This window comes from Hylobates moloch, unplaced genomic scaffold (assembly GCF_009828535.3).
Source record: "Hylobates moloch isolate HMO894 unplaced genomic scaffold, HMol_V3 SCAFFOLD_3, whole genome shotgun sequence".
Classification (NCBI taxonomy): Eukaryota; Metazoa; Chordata; class Mammalia; order Primates; family Hylobatidae; genus Hylobates; species Hylobates moloch.
In genome coordinates this window covers 94,972,463-94,988,881 of record NW_026652278.1, presented here as the reverse complement: position 1 = coordinate 94,988,881, position 16,419 = coordinate 94,972,463, and the positions used below count along the sequence as shown (strand labels likewise).

At 47.4% G+C, this 16,419-nt stretch overlaps 1 long non-coding RNA gene across 1 annotated transcript; it reads left to right on the top strand.

Moving 5' to 3' along the window:
• Positions 1 to 433: 433 nt before the first annotated feature.
• On the top strand, positions 434 to 939 carry LOC116479579 (uncharacterized). The gene is made up of 2 exons (XR_004251014.2): positions 434 to 552; positions 635 to 939. It is a non-coding gene; the product is annotated as an uncharacterized LOC116479579 (long non-coding RNA).
• The last annotated feature ends 15,480 nt before the right edge of the window (positions 940 to 16,419 follow it).

Sequence of the window (16,419 nt, the reverse complement as noted above, 5' to 3'; positions counted from 1 at the left end):
GAGGTTGAGGAGGGAGAATCACTTGAGCCAGGAGTTCAAGATCAGTTTGGGCAACGTAGTGAGACCCTGTCTCTACAAAAAATTTAAAAATTAGCTGGGCATGGCGGGGGCGTGCCTTTCGTCTCAGCTACTCAGGAGGCTGAGGCGGGAGAATCACTGGGGCCCAGGAGGTAGAGGCTGCAGTGAGCTGTGATCCTGTTATTGCACTCCAGCCAGAGCAACGGAGCAAGACCCTGTCTCTTAAAAAAAGTACAGTGCTCTATTTTCAAAAATATCAAGGTAATTCAAATGCAAAAACATCAAGGTAATTCAAATGCAAATAACTGAGAATTAACTATATTGGTAGGGCATTTGGCCCAAAGAAGCCTTCCTCTTTTTGAAAAGTAAATACATTGCACTGCATGCATTTGCTGTTCTCCCCAGAGAAAGGATGTTGGGCTGCTCCAGACCTCTGACAATGGATGCACCCCGAGGATTAGATCAGAAAGATGGACCTGCCAGGGGAAAAGCATCAGAGGCTTCTGTTCCTACCATCAGTACCGTGGATGTGCTGTGAGTGTGGAGCCTGTATGGAAATGCCCCACTGGTTTCACAGTGTCTAAAGCTGATCCTTGGGGACTAATAGAGAAGAAAGATTAACAGACCAGCATCCCTTGTTTCTAATACTGAACTGGCCTTCACTGAGCTTTTGTCGCGCAGCTGAGATTGGAAAGGAAGCCGCAGGAGCAGAAGCGAATGCAAGCTAGCAGAAAGGAAGGCAGCGTGGAGGACGCCGCAGCCCCAGCGCCCTCCCAGCCTCAGCAGAGCTGTGGGGATTGTTCTTCACATCTGACACCATGGGGTTCTGGAAGTCTCTTAACGGATATATTGGAACTGACTTGTATTACATGGAAATTGACATAAATTGTCTATTATTAAATCTCACCGAATTAAGTCCAACTTTACCATCTGAACACCGTTTTAGCATTCATCCTGAAATGGCTGGAACACGATTTGTTAGCTCCATAAGGCTAAAGAAATATTTGCTGGGTGCAGCAGCTCATGCCTATAATTCCAGTGCTTTGGGAGGCTGACGTGGAAGGATGGATTGAGCCCAGGAGTTTGAGACCAGCCTGGGCGATGTAGTGAAACCCTGTTTCTACAAAAAATAAAAAAATTAGTCAGGTGTGGTGGCACGTGCCTGTAGTCCCAGCTACTAGGGAGGCTGAGGTGGGAACCTTGTTTGAGCCCAAGAGGTTGAGGCTGCAGTGAGCTGCGATTGCACCACTGCATTCCAGCCTGGGCGACAAAGTGAGACCCTGTCTCAAAAAAAAAAAAAAAAAAAAAAAAAGAAATATTGAGCAACTAGTGACCAAGAGCCCGTATGGAAGCAAAGAAAAATAAAACAAGCCTAATTTTTAGTTGTGGTTTCTGCAGATGGAAGACAGCAAACGGCGAAAAGAGTGCATTTGGGATTGCAGGACTTGGTTAGTGTCAGAGCCTGTCCTAAAAGATGACGATGCAGCAGGACCCTGCCTCTCCTTATGACTTCCTTTCTTCCTCCACGCTCACCCTCCATGCTTCCTTCCTGAAGGAGACCATTCCATTATTAAAATCAGGAACTGCAAAGATACAGCAGGGAGCATCGTTTGCCAGTGAGGACATTTGAGGTCCCAGTGGGGAAGATTTTTTTTTTGATTGGATGAGGTCTTTCCACAGATTCACATACAGTTATCATGACAGCCACAGCATCTGCTGAAGTCTATTTCTAGTATCATCTTGCACATTCCAGACCCCTCATTATTTGCAGTGGTCAACATTCATTCATGAATACTTGTATTTACTACTTGTTCATTCAATTATTTATTGAGTGGGTACTTAGCTTAGGGGTCAACAGAACACAAATACACCTTATATCTAGGCTCTGATGCTCCAAGGGATCTGCATTTCTGGGGAGGCAAAAATAATGATAATTCACCAAGAAGCATAAATAATGATGCGGGGCCAGGCATGGTGATTCACACTGTAATCCCAGCACATTGAGAAGCTGAGGCAAGAGGATGGCTTGACACCAGAAGTTTGAGACCAGCCTGGGCAACATAGTGAGACCCCCATCTCTATAAAAATATTTAAAAATTAGTCAATCATGGTGGGTGCACCTGTAGTCCCAGCTACTTGGGAGACTGAGGCGGGAGGATCACTTGAGCCCAGGAGTTCAAGACTGCAGTGAATTATTATTGCACCACTGCACTCCAGCCTGGGCGACACAGTGAGACCTTGTCTCTAAAAATAATAATAATAATAGCAATGCAACAAGAATCTGTTCTGGGTGAAATTGTGCCCCACTTTTTCCCCCTCACCCACTCCCCCAAAAAAGATTGGAGTTCTAACCCCTAGTACCTCAGAATGTGATCTTATTTGGAGATCCTCGGTAATTAAGTTAAATGAGGTTTTCAGGGTAGGCCTAATCCGATCTGACTAGTGTCTTTATATGAAGGGGAAATTTGGAAGTGGAGACAGGTGTGCACAGAGGGAAGACCGTGTGCAGATGCACGGGGAGAAGACGGCCCTCTGAAAGCCCAGAAGAGAGGCCTCAGAAGAAACCAACCCTGCCCACACCTTGATCTCAGACTTCCGCCCCCCAGAGCTGCGAGACAATAAAGGTTCTGTTGTTTAAGCACTCCAATTTGTGGTACTTTGTCATAGCAGCCCAAGGAAACTAATCGTGTCCACAGGAGGGACTTCTGGCTGGAGGTGGGAGGGAGGGGAAGGGATCAGGGTGGCTTCTGGGAGGAGGTGTCCTCTGAGTCGGTCTTGAAGGACTCGCAGGATTTCTCACTGCAACTGGACATCAGTCCTTCAGCCATCAGCTCCGAAGAGAAGATCTGGAAGGAGGAGAGGGATAGGAGAGGTGCACCCAGTCTCCCACGTGTGGCACAGGCAGGATAAGGGCATAGCAAGTAGGGCCTCGAGGCTGAGGTGAGGGTGCACAGAAGGAAAGTGGACTTGGACATGGACGGGCCAGGGGACCCCGGCTAAGAGGCTCTTCAGCTGTGGGGATGACCCAGCAACAGCACTTGCGACTGACTCCTCTGGTCCGCAGGATCCCCAGGCCTAGTGCGCCCCTTTCTCATGGGACCCGGGGTGTTTCCAGGACTGGGGCTGGTTTCATAGTATCCTGTGCCCTGCGCTAGCACTTCTATCTTGGACCTTGATGTTGAAACCATTAGAGGTGCTGACTCTATTACACCCTCCCTTCATCTGATCTTCATGTAAAGATATTTCTGAAATCTCCAGCAAACAACATGGCACTTGGAAAATGGCGGACTTGGGTTTCCTACACAGTAGTGCCGTTTCTTGGTAGATATCAGTAACCATGAGGCAGCTCCACCAAATGCTGCTCTGATCTTATAAGCTGCTCGGGAAACGAAATTGTTCTGTTGCATTGAAAATATGGAAAGTTTTGGAATCTTGCTATGTTAAATTATTATTTTTTTTAGATTTTGACTCTTAAAAAAATCTTTGAATGGCCCTGGGAGATAGATTGGGCATGTCATAAACAAAAGACCAAGGCATACGAAAGTTACGGGACTCGGCTAAGATAACAGAGCTGGGTGTGGCAAGGCGAGCTGGGTGCGGCGAGGCTCTTTAAGGATGGCGCCCAGATGTGGCTGTCCGCATTCCCCTGTACCTGATTATTGCTGAATAACGGAGGTAAACTGGCGCCCGACGTCACCTCCTGCTTTAGGGAGAGCCTTAGGTAAGGGCGGGAGAAGAATCGCAGGCCCCGCCATAACCGGCTGCTTTCTCTGCATGATTTCATCACATCCTCGCAGGCAGCCCCGAGAGGCACCTGCTGTGCCTTTCAGCGAGGAGGGTCTCCGACATTCAGTTCTTCCTCATCCTCCCATCGTTGGTAAGAGACCCATTCCAATGGAAGCTGAGGAACAAGACCTGCCTGGGAATGAGACCTTTCCTCATGAACACTAATTTTATCCAGGGGTGATACGGTTAGGGGGAGATGTTTGCTGTGAATATCCGAATGTCTCTCTAACAGATTTCTATCACGTTTGCTATAACCTGTCAGCTGCCTCCCTCCAGCTGGAGAAGCCAGGAAAGGAAATGCAGGGACTGGCCAGGGAAGGAAATACGGAAGCGACAAAGGAGAAACCTTTGCATCTGGCGGTGGGCAGCCGCGCTGAGGGAAGGCTGTGGTCAGCAGGTGGCGCTGTTGCTCACCGCAGAAGCCAAGGCTCCAACTCCAGCACCGCCTCCAGCCTCCCAGTCAGGATCCGCAGAGGAAGCCTCTGCTCTTAGGCACGGGACTGGGCCAAGACCTTCCCCTAAAGACCCCAGGCGCCAACTCCAGCTCCATCCGGCTCATTTGTTTCCAGTTCAAGGAACCTGAACTCTACGATGGGCTGAGCTGGGAATGTTCCCATTGCCCTGATGCAAGCAGTGATAAATTCTGCAGTGACATGAACGTGCCCAAGGTGGGAGTCTGCAGACCCACAGTTCCTCTTAGCCAGGCTTGCCTCCGCCTGCATGCACTCGCTTTTTAATTTTTAATTTTTTTATTTTGCGGGCTTCTTTAAACCTCTTCCCTTTGCCAGCTCTGCCATCTACAGAATGAAGGTGATACCTTTCTTTGGCTCAATTAGTTAATGTCAGGAAAGCTCTCTGCGGATGAAAAGCACTAAATTCTATTGATCAAATATTTAATTAGCCACACTTGGGGATGATTCATAATCATCTATTCAACTTCCTGAATTACCAAGCAGAGAAAATGGCATGATGAGAAATATAATTTTAAATACCGGTTTTCAGAGATTTTCTACCTGTCAAGGCTATGGGAGAATTTCTTACCAGTTTCTCCCCGATTTTCCAAGGGCCTGAAGAAACCAGCTCCCTTCCCACTCAGCCTGTGGCTGTGACCACGACTGCCCTCCTCCACCCACACCTGGCCAGGGGAGTAACTCAGCCGCAGGGCCTCACTGGCAGCGTCCAGGAAAGGAGAGAGGAAGGAAGGAGAATGGGGAAGAAAGAGCCTCTGAGTGAGGGACAGCTCTGAGAAGGTCTGACCAGCCCCCAGGGAGCCCTAGCAGTCGTCCCTTGGAGGAAGTGGTCAGAAATGGCCAGGCCCAGGACCCTCTGGACTCTGTCACTGGCTTGGCACGAAAAGTGTAGTGCAGCAGTCCCCAACCTTTTTGGCACTGGGGATAGGTTTTATGGAAGACAATTTTTCCATGGATGGGGAGAGGGTCTGGAGTGGTTTCATGAAACTTTCATCTCAGATCATCAGGCATTAGATTCTCATAAGGACTGTGCAACCTAGATCCCTTACATGCGCAGTTCACAGTGGGGTTCGTGCTCCTATGAGAATCTAATGCTGTGGCTGATCTGATGCGAGGTGGAGCTGAGGTGGTACTGCTTGCTCGTTGGCCAGCCACTCACCTCCTGCTGTGTGGCCCAGTTCCTAAAAGGCCATGGATCAGTACTAGTCAAGGGCCTGGGAGTTGGGGACCCCTGGTGTGGTGAATCCAGAAGGCACTGCACCTCGAACCTGCTGACTGGACCACACTCCTTGAGACAGGCTCTCGTTTAAAGTTTGCTGAGCAATCCCACTTCCTCAGCTGCCCTGGCCTGTGCCAATGACTTATTTAAATCAGTAAATCGATAATGATGGAGCTGACAGAATAGTAACATTAGTTCTGAAGAAGCCAGGGAAAATATACACATACACAGACACGTAGATACTTATGTATACAGAGGGAGACAGTAGATGGATGATGGAATACAATTTTAAAATGACATTCAAAATTGGCTAACATCCTACAAGGTAATAAAACTGTAACACACACAGTTATGATTTTCTACTGGCCAGAAATCGTTTACACCTCTACTGGAAAAAAAATCATCTATAGTTTATCAGTTTTCTATAAGTTAACATGGAACTTTAGAGTCTAGGCATGATCGATAGTAAACTGTAAATCAGAAAAGACAATATTCCCTAGAGAGTCAGGTACCTGTAGGCAGGCGTGTTGGATAATGCACAGGTAGAGGCATGTAATCATCTTTATGCCTCACTTCCAAGTTGTAAATAATTAACACTTCTCTTGGGGAGTTACATTCTGTCAGGAGAGGGATATATATAAACAGCCAGTTAAAATATTGTGTGACAAAGGAAAGGGGAGGAGAAGAAAGCAGGAGAAAACAGCACAAAGGTGCTTTTTTTTTTCTTTTTCGAGACAGCGTCTTGCTCTGTCACCCAGGTGTGATGGAATTATGGCTTACTGCAGCCTCAAATTCCCAGGCTCAAGTGATCTTCCTGCCTCAGCCTTCTGAGTAGCTGGGACTACAGGCATGCACCATCATTCCAAGCTAATTTTAAAATTATTGCTATTATTATTTTTAAGACAGTCTCACTCTGTTGCCCAGGCTGGAGTGCAGTGGTGCAAGCACAGCTCACTGCAGTCTCAACTTCCCAGGCTGAAACTATTCTCCCACCTCAACCTCCCAAGTTCTGGGACCACAGGCATGCACATACCACCATGCCTGAAATTTTTTTTTAAGTTTTTTTGTTTGTTTGTTTGTTTTTAGATATAGGATCTTGCTGTGTTGCCCAGGCTGGTCTCAAACTTCTGGACTCAAGTGATTCTCCCACCTCAGCCTCCCAAAGTGCTGGGATTACAGGTATGAGCCATCATGCTCAGCCTATTTTTTTTTTTTTTATTGTAGCGACAAAGTATTGCTATGTTGCCCATGTTGGTCTTGAACTCCTGAGCTCAAGCCGTCCTCCCTCCTCAGCCTCTCGAAGCACTGGGATTACAGGCCTGAGCCGCTGTGCCTCACAGATCCCAAAGGCTTTTGATGGCCCCTCCACAGAACTGCTAATAATTCCAAACAGCTGAGGGCAGAGAGGAACCAGTCTTGAGACTGAAGCAGGCATTGAGACTGGCCAGAACAGAGGATTAAATAGTGAACTATCTCCTTTGCCATGCTGGGGAATTGGGATTTTTATCCTTAAGGCAATAAGGAGCCATTGAAGCGTCTGAAATTAGAAAATAAAATCAATATTTTTGTTGATAAAGACCACTCAAGTTGAAGGGTAGAAAATGGATTGGAGGGTACTAAAGCTGCAATTAGGCAACAAACACAAAGGTAGCTAATTTAATTTCACTGAACTTTCTGGATCTGTGGTTTGGTATACGTCATTAATATTAGAAGGCCCTCTGCCATTATTATTTCAAATATTTGTTCTGCTCCATTCTCTTTCTCTTCTCTTTCTAGTATTCCAACTCTGTGCATGTTACAGCTTTTGTAATTGCCCCACAGTTCTTGGACATTGTATTTTTTGTTGTTTCTTTATTGTTGTAATATTTCTGTCTGGGAATTTTCTTTCAACATTCTCAGCTCACTGATTCTTTCCTCAGCCATGTTGATTATACTGATGAACCCATCACAGGCATTCTTCATTTGTTATTATGTTTTTTTAATTTCTAGCATTTCCCTTTTGGTTTTATCTCTCTGTTTTCCATCTCTCTGCTTACATTACCCATGTATTCTTGCATGTTGTCTAGTTTTTCCATTAGAGACCTTAACACATTAATCATAGTTACTTTAAGTGTCCTGCCTGATAATTTTTAACATCTGTGTTATAGCTGAGTCTGGTTTAGATCATTGCTTTGTCTCTTGTGACTTCTTTTTTTATTTTGGTGGAACTTGTACGTTTTTGTTGAAAGCTGGACAAGTTGTATTAGGTAATAGGAACTGAGGTAAATAGACGTTTTATGTAAGGATTTATGAGAATCTGGCTAGAAGTTGGTCTTTTTGTTTAGTGTTTTCTGTAAAAACTAAAGGTGCCAGAGCCTTTTAATTCCTCCAATGTCCTTGTTTGTGTTTTTTCTCTCCCCTTTTGACCTCAGGCTTCCCTACATACTCCTCCTCAAAGAGAGTCTCTGTCTCAAAGTTCTTTCAGCTGTAATTCACTATAATTATATGCAGCCCTGTTGCTGTGGTGGTAATATGTAGGGGAGTGGGAAGAGTTCTATAATCTTCCAATTAAATCTCAGGCTTTTAGTGGCCCTGTGACCCTGGCCTGTGACACCCAAGTGTTTCTTCTTGTATATACCTCCACCCACCTTAGGTAAGGCAGGGAAGCTAGAGGGGTGTGGGGTGAGAAGGATGTCCTTCCCCCATGGCTTTGGAACAAGGCTCTGGTGAAGCCTTTTCCCCAAAGGGTAGGCCTTTGTTCTGGAGAATGCTGTAGGTATATTTCACAAGAATTACTCTTCCATCCAAGATGCCATCTTGGATCTTCACCATGAAAACTTGGTAGGGTTTCTGGAGGTAAAGCCCAAAAAAGTGTGAGAGGCCCCATCAAGACTGCAGTCCCCAGGTGTTTGTCGTTCTCACACTACTCCACACTCAGCCTCCAGATTCATTAAGATAATCACTTAAGTGTTTCTACCAGTTTATGAGTCCAGTGGTTTCTGTTCTAGGTCAGTAGATCTTGGCTCTGACTCTGGATTTATCTGTCTTTCAAGATTTCAGGATAGTAGTTTGCCCTGCAAGCTCAGTTCTCCAATGGGTGCTTCCAAAAAGTCATCGATTTTCTGTTTGTTCAGCTCTTTCTTGTTGTGAGGACAAGAGTGATGACTCCCAAGCTCTTTGCATGTTGGAGCTTCAAACAGAAGTCCATAAATAACTTACTTTCAGACAGTGATGAGTGTCAGAGAATGGACTAGGGAAAGGAGAGAGTCACCATCAAGTTCATGGAAGCCTGTCTGGGGAGACACCATGTGGAGGAGACCTGAATCGGGGGAGGGCATAGAGGCAGCAGGATTGACAAGTGGAAGTTCTTGGAGCTGAAAGGACTGTGTGTCCAGAGCACAGGGGAAAGGATGCAAGAGGGAGAAGAAGGTGAGATTGGGAAAGGGACCTTGGGTGAGGACATGCAGGGCTTTGTTCTAACTGCAAAGGGAAGCCATTAAGCAGGGGAGTGATATGTGGTGTAACTTCGGTTTGTGGATGATTCTTCTGGCTAGGGAGTCCATGTGTCCATGTTTGCTCAGGACAGTCCTAGTTTATGTCTTTTGCCTGCTGTCATTATCTTCCGTGCCCCCTTCCACTTACAAAAATGTTTTCATTCAGATGACAAATCACAAGGACCCCCTGATTCTGGCCACAGTGAGGAGGAGATGTTAGAGTGCCCATGAGGAAAGCTGGGAGGTCTGTTGGAGGTGAATGCAGTGAAGTGGACAAGCCATGATGGGGTGGTGGCCTTGGAGCTAGAGGGAACCGATGACCTCAGGACGTGTTACAGAGGTGGAGCCAGTGGGACTGTGCCTGGCTGACCTGGGGGCCAAGGAAAGAGGAGGTGGGGAGTTAAGCTACCAGGAACGATTGCATCACTCCATCATCTAGTAGTGTCAACTCCATCTCTGTTAACTCAAATCTGTCATTTGGCTTCCATTCTCACATCCATCTCCCTAGTTCAAGCCTCTTCACTGCTTACCTGAAGCTGAGATCCCCCTCTATCCCCATGGGCTTTTGTCATCATCCCCCTCTGAACAGTGGACACAACCTCCAGTTCCACAGCCCACACCAAGGGCAGACCCTGAGCTTGGCAAACACTGCCCTTCAGATCCACCTTCCTCATTCCCACTGGAATGTCCCATGGCTCCTCCAACACCTTCCATCCTTTGGGCTGCCCTAGGCCTTCTGCCTGGGGTCCCCTCCTGCCATCTCCTCGCCCTTTGGCGAGGTTGTTGTGCCTCGTCCATGGAGCCCTTCAGCTGTCACATCCTACTCTGAGTGTCCAAGGTCCTCCAATCTCACATCTGCTATGGCCCTTCCTGCATTCCACTTTATAGAACAGTCATCTGTGTATTTACTGCCACCCCTCAACTAGTTGGTAAGCTTTTGACGGAAAGAATGATGTTTTATTCTCTCTTAATCTCGCACAGGGAGCTTGGCCCACCACAGAGTTCAACCCTTTGTGGAGCTGGATGCTTTTGGCAGAAAAGAAGGTTGCATGCTGGTTTCACTGGTTTGGCCCTGGCAGGTTTACCCCTTGACTTCACTGTCATGCAGCCAAGTGGGAAGTTCCTCGGGGGTTCCTCGCCCAGAACCAGGAATGAAGATCACGTCAGGAAGAGTGGCCCAGGCCTGCCCCCAAACTTACCCCTGGCATTCAGGACTGGTGGTGGGGAACCCAGGGACAGGAGTGCTTAGCAGAGTCTGGTGTGGAGGAAACACTCGATAAATTAGCTATTAACAATTAAGTGACTAAGAAAGATAGATGTCATAGAGGAAACCATGATGGAAGATGTTGATGGACTTCGATCATTTTATTAAGTTTATTAATTTCACCACCTGGAGAGAACCTAATGTCAACACTTGAGTATATTATATAATCTTCATGCATATATTTTCACAGAATTTTGTTCCTTTACATAAAAATTTCTGTAGCTGACTTTTCTCACTTAATGTTATAAGCATTTTCTCTGGTAATTAAGAGATCTTTGTAAACATGCTTTTGATAACTATATGTGTTTTGTTGTCTATTATGTCAAACACCACCCTGGGCAGGCTTTTTAAGTTATTTATTTGTTTTGTTGTGGTTGTTGTTTGAGACGGGATCTTGCTCTGTCACCCAGGATAGAGTGCTCACTGCAGCCTCGACGACTCCTGGGCCTGAGCAATCCTCTCACTTCAGCCTCTCGAGTAGCTGGGACTGCAGGTGTGCACCACTACACTCGGCTAATTTGCACTCAAATGGTAGAAGGTGGGGTGAACAGGCACTGTCAGTAGGGGTGTCGCAGGCATTGACTCCTCTGAAAAGCAATTAGACAGCATCTGCCATGAGAACTGGAAATGCTTATGTCATTTTCCCCAGTCATTCCACTTCTGGAAAATCTAGATTATGGAAGTTCACAAAATACAGAAAAAGCTCTACTCCCAAAATGTTAATCCCTGCATTGCTTATAATAATAGAGAATTGAAACTGATCAGCTAAGGAAATATTTATGAAAAGTTTGGCATGATATACAACAAAACACATATAGTTATCACAGTTTTTATTTTCCTTTCCTTGTATTCTTTCTACAGTTTCTAAAATGGGAATGTACTACTTTTCTAATTATAAAAATTATGCTATTTTTAAAAAGACATTTGGGGCTGGGTACAATAGCTCACACCTGTAATCCCAACACTTTGGGAGGCTGAGGCAGGCTGATCACTTGAGGCCAGGAGTTCAATACCAGCCTGGCCAACATGGTAAAACCCCATCTCTACTAAAACTACAATAATTAGCCAGGTGTCCTAGTGCACGCCTGTAGTCCCAGCTACTCAGGAGGCTGAGGCGTGAGAATTCCTTGGACCTGGGAGGCGGAGGTTGCAGTGAGCCAAGATCGAGCCACTGTACTCCAGCCTAGGCAACAGAGGGACACTCTGCCTTAAGAAAAAAAAAAAAAAAAAAGGAAAGAAAGAAAGAAAAGACATCCGAGGCAAGGCATGGTGGCTCACGCCTGTAATCTCAGCCCTTTGGGAGGCCCAGGTGGGAGAATCATTGAGGCCAGGAGTTCAAGACCAGCCTGGGCAACATAGCGAGACCTCCTCTCCATCTCTACAAAAATTAGTCAGGAGTAGTGCTGCATGCTTGTGATCCCAGCTATTCAGGAGGCCAAGGTGGGAGGATCACTTGAGCCTCAGAGTTCAGGGCAGCAGTGAGTTATAATCACACCACTGCACTCCAGCCTGGGTGACAGAGTGAGACTCTGTCTCAAAAAGAAAAAGTAATAATCACAATAAAATAAAAGACATTTGATAATCAGTAGGTTTCTATTCCACAGTGTATGAATGTTACATATTCGGTCGCTGCTGGGATGTGTGAGCATGATCACATCATTGATTGACTTCTCGGAACCTCAATGGCCTCACCTGTGAAACGGAGGCACTAACTTTCACCTGTCTGCAGGCATGTAGCCAAATCAGGTGCCATTTGAAAGACTTTTCCAGTCCCGATGCCTTCAAACGTCTGCTGCGAGGCCATTTTTTCTCAGGGTATGGAAGGAGCATGATAAGTGTGATTAGGATGGGCTTATTTGGAGGAACAAGGTGGGCAGAGACCGCTTTTCCATTTCATGGCACCGAGCAGGTGACGACGGAGGACTGATTCAGCCACAGCAGCTACCCAAGCCCTACCAGGGCCGTGGAGCCAACTATCTCAGCAGAACTTTCAGAAAGCAAAGAGGTCGGAGCTCCATCCTTCCTTCCTCGCAGACTATCACCCTGCCAGCTCTCATTCACCACAGGGCTGTGTGATGCTGGCCCTCAAAGCTTCCTTGGCAGAGGGTGCATCTGCAATCCCCTTCCTCTAAAATATTTGAAGTGCAAAGGGCCCTGCAAGCAGAACCCTGCCCTCTTCTCCATTCTCCCTTCACTGGGTATGAGAGGAAGACGGGCTCTTCTGTTCAGAAAACATTGTCTGGGACCCAGGAGCTGGAATGGAAATGCTGAGTCCATTTGGAGCCTGGTGTGACAGTGACAGATGTCTCACATGGCAGACACGGAGCTTGGGAGCAAGCAGGTGCAGGCACTCGAAGATGGTCTTCCACATGGGATTAGCAGCACAGGCAAACAAGTAACTTTCAATCATGTGATTCTGCATGGGGCAAATCTTGAACATTCTTAGAAGGCTGCAAGCCAAGAAATCTGCCCAGGCCGGGCATGGTGGCTCATGTCTGTAATCCCAACACTTTGGGAAGACTGAGGAGGGAGAATCGCTTGAGCCCAGGAGTATAAGACCAGCCTGGGAGACATAGCAAGATCCAGTTTCTATGATGAATTACTTAAAAATTAGCTAAGTGTAGTGGTGCACACCGGTGGTCCCAGCTACTCAGGAGGCTGAGGTAGGAGGGAGGATCGCTTGAGCCCAGGAGGTCAAGGCTGCAGGGAGCTGAGATTGCACCACTGTACTCTATCCTGAGTGACAGAGTGAGATCCTGCATATAAATAAATAATAAATAAAGCCGGGTGTGGTGGCTCACCCCTGTAATCCCAGCACTTTGGGAGGCCAAGGCAGGCAGATCATGAGGTCCGGAGTTCGAGACCAGCCTGGCCAACATAGTGAAACCCCATCTCTACTAAAAATACAAAAATTAACCAGGCATGGTGGTGCGTGCTTGTAGCCTCAGCTACTTGGGAGGCTGAGGCAGGAGAATTGCTTGAACCCAGGAGGCGGAGGTTGCAGTGAGCTGAGATCACACCACTGCACTCTAGCCTAGGCAACAGAGTGAGACTCCATCTCAAATAAATAAATGAATAATAAATCAATTTTAAAGTATATAAATAAATTTAAAAGACTGCCCAGCCTCAGCCTAGGACCAGCCAGGAGTGCACTGGAAGGGCTATAGGGGCCATCTGCCGGTCCCAGTGACATTCCATGAGACAGGCTGAGCAGGGGTGTGTGGAGTCAGTGGCCTCAGCCAGCGCCACCTGCCACCTTCTACTGACTATGCAGCTCTGGGGAAAGCATCTGATCATCTTAAGCGCTAGTTCCTCCTTGATAAAATGAGAATCACAGTGGCACCTACTGTGTGGAGCGGCTATGTGGATTAAATGAGATGATATGTGCAGGGCACTTACCCCAGGGTCTGGCACATGGCAAGAGTGCAGTCTATCGCTAACCATGTTTTTTTATTTGTTTTGTTTTTTCTTTTTGTTTTTGCTTGTTTCTGTTTTTGTTTTGAGATGGAGTCTCACTCTTGTTGCCCAGGCTGGAGCGCAAGGGCACAATCTCAGCTCACCGCAACCTCCGCCTCCTGGGTTCAAGTGATTCTCCCGCCTCAGCCTTCCAAGTAGCCAGGATTACAGGCATGTGCCCCCACACTCGGCTAATTTTGTAATTTTAGTAGAGATGGGGTTTCTCCATGTTGGTCAGGCTGGTCTCAAACTCCCGGCCTCATGTGATCCGCCCACCTTGGCTTCCCAAAGTGCTGGGATTACAGGCATGAGCCACCATGACTGGCAACCGTGTTTGTTATAAAGCTCTTCTTAGAGCCCTGCACTCCTGTGGGCAGGATACAAAAGGTTAAACCACATCCCTACCTTCCGTGAGCTAGGACTATCTCCAGGAAATAGTTAAACAGCTAAGCAGTGGGTGATTCAATGCAAAAGCAACCGGAGGCAGCACAACTATTTATAATAGCAATGAGCTGGAAGCAACCCCAGTGCCCAGCAATCCTGTAATGACTAAGCAAACCCCAAGATATTTGCATGGCAGACCACTGCAGAGCCGGTTGAAAACAGGCATGGAGCTGATGTCCATACATGGAAATGTGCCTCTGAAATAAAGGTTTCTAGAAGGAGATCACAGAACAACATGTGCACACGATTCCCCAAGATGTGGAAATACATGTAAAGCCTCCCAGGGAGGTCAAAAAAGAACCTGGAGGGATGGAAGGACTTTAAAGTTGGATGCTCATCTGGTGATTGATTTATTTTTCTCCCTGAAAGGTTGCCTAAGCACCTAGTATTTTAAAAAGACAATGGTGCAACTAGGAAGTAGGGTTCAGAGAACGGAGGGAGGTATGGGGTCTCCTAGTGCTGAAGAAGGCTTTGCAGAGGTGCCGGTGTCTAAGCAAATATTGAACCATTTGTGTATTTTTTTTTTTTTTTTGAGAGGGAATCTCGCTCTGTCCCCCAGGCTGGAGTGCAGTGGTACAATCTGGGCTCACTGCAACCTCTGCCTCCCAGGTTCAAGCGATTCTCCTGCCTCAGCCTTCCAAGTAGCTAACAGTACAGGCACGCGCCACCGCACCCAACTAATTTTTGTATTTTTAGTAGAGACGGGGTTGACCAGGCTGATCTTGAACTCCTTACCTCAAGTGATCCACCTGCCTTAACTTCCCAAAGTGCTGGGATTACAGGCATGAGCCACTGTGCCTGGCCCATTTGTGGATTTGAATAAAAGAGACAGAGTTGGCCCAGTGGGACAGTTTGTGTTCCTCCCCTTCACCAGTCTTTTTTGCTGAAGAAATGAGTTAGGTGCTATTAAAGGCAGCATGAGAAGCAGACGCAGGAGAGAACTGGGCAGCCCATCCTTCTCCTTGGGGGCCGAAGGGAGTTGAGGTTAAGTGTTTGTATGCTGGACAGTTGGGCTTGTCTACACCAGCTGGCGGACTTCCTACCAGGCTGTCACCTGGAGGCCTCCCCAGCTATCCTGATTGGCCGTGTCTTTGGGAGAACAGAGGCCCATGTGGTGCTCTCCTGGCTGGAAATTTTGCATCCTTGAAGACCCATAAGTCTCCACGCAGGGTCCCACAGACACCAGGAGGAGAACTAGTGAATCAGAGGAAGTCCCCTGCATCTTGTCTGACTGGTGAAGGCTGCCAACTGCGCCTCAGATCGCCCACACCGTGAACGAAATCTCATGGGGATTTCTAGGCTATTGTCCCCCTGGTTTAGTTTATGGGGTAAGTCAACCACTGCTGTGTGAGTCTGGCTGGCCTCCAGGGATCATCAGCTCTTGCGTCTGGTTTCTGTCCCCATCACGTGAATATGGATGCACCAAGAAAGGACGCAGACATTGGATCCCGACAGACAGACATGGGTTTGAATCCTGACTCTGCCTCTTGATGTCTCTGTGACCTTGAGCAGGTTTTCTAACCTCTAGGAGCTCCAGTAACTCACCTACAACCTGGGGGATCCCATGCCTTCCTCCAGGGCTTCAGGATTAGCAAGTGTGTGTGCCAATATTTGGCTCCAAGCAGACGCTCAATGAACGGTGAGCAGCGCCCTTATTCTTGGAATGGAAGCATTCCTACTTCTGTTAGACAGCCGTTGGCCACAGATATAACCATGCAGCATGAATGTGGCCCCTGCCTACCCCACACACTCTCACTAGGCAAGTCCTGAGCCGTCCAGATTCAGAACTTTCTGACCAGCCAACGGCTTTGGACAGAGTCTGGGGAAGGTAAGTCCCTCTGCAGGGACAGGATCAGCTGCTGCAAGCAAGGGTGCTGGCCAGAAGCTGCTGTTTGCTAGGGGACAAGAGAGAGCTGCTGCTGAATTTGGCTGCAAATCGCTGCTAGGATTCCCATGGGTGCACTCACTACCCAGGGAGCACCTCCAGAGTGGACCAGCCACCTGTGCCATAATGAGAAGCATAGGCCACGCACAGTGGCTCAGGCCTGTAATCCCAGCACTCTGGGAGGCCAAGGTGGGCAAATCACTTGAGCCCAGGAATTCAAGACAACCCTGTGCCACATGGTGAGACCATGTCTCTATGAAAAATAAGCAAAATTAGCCAGGCGCGGTGGCTCACGCCTGTAATCCCATCACTTTGGGAGGCCGAGGAGGGGGGATCACCTGAGGTCAGGAGTTCGAGACCAGCCTGACAAACATGGAGAAACCCTGTCTCTACTAAAAACACAA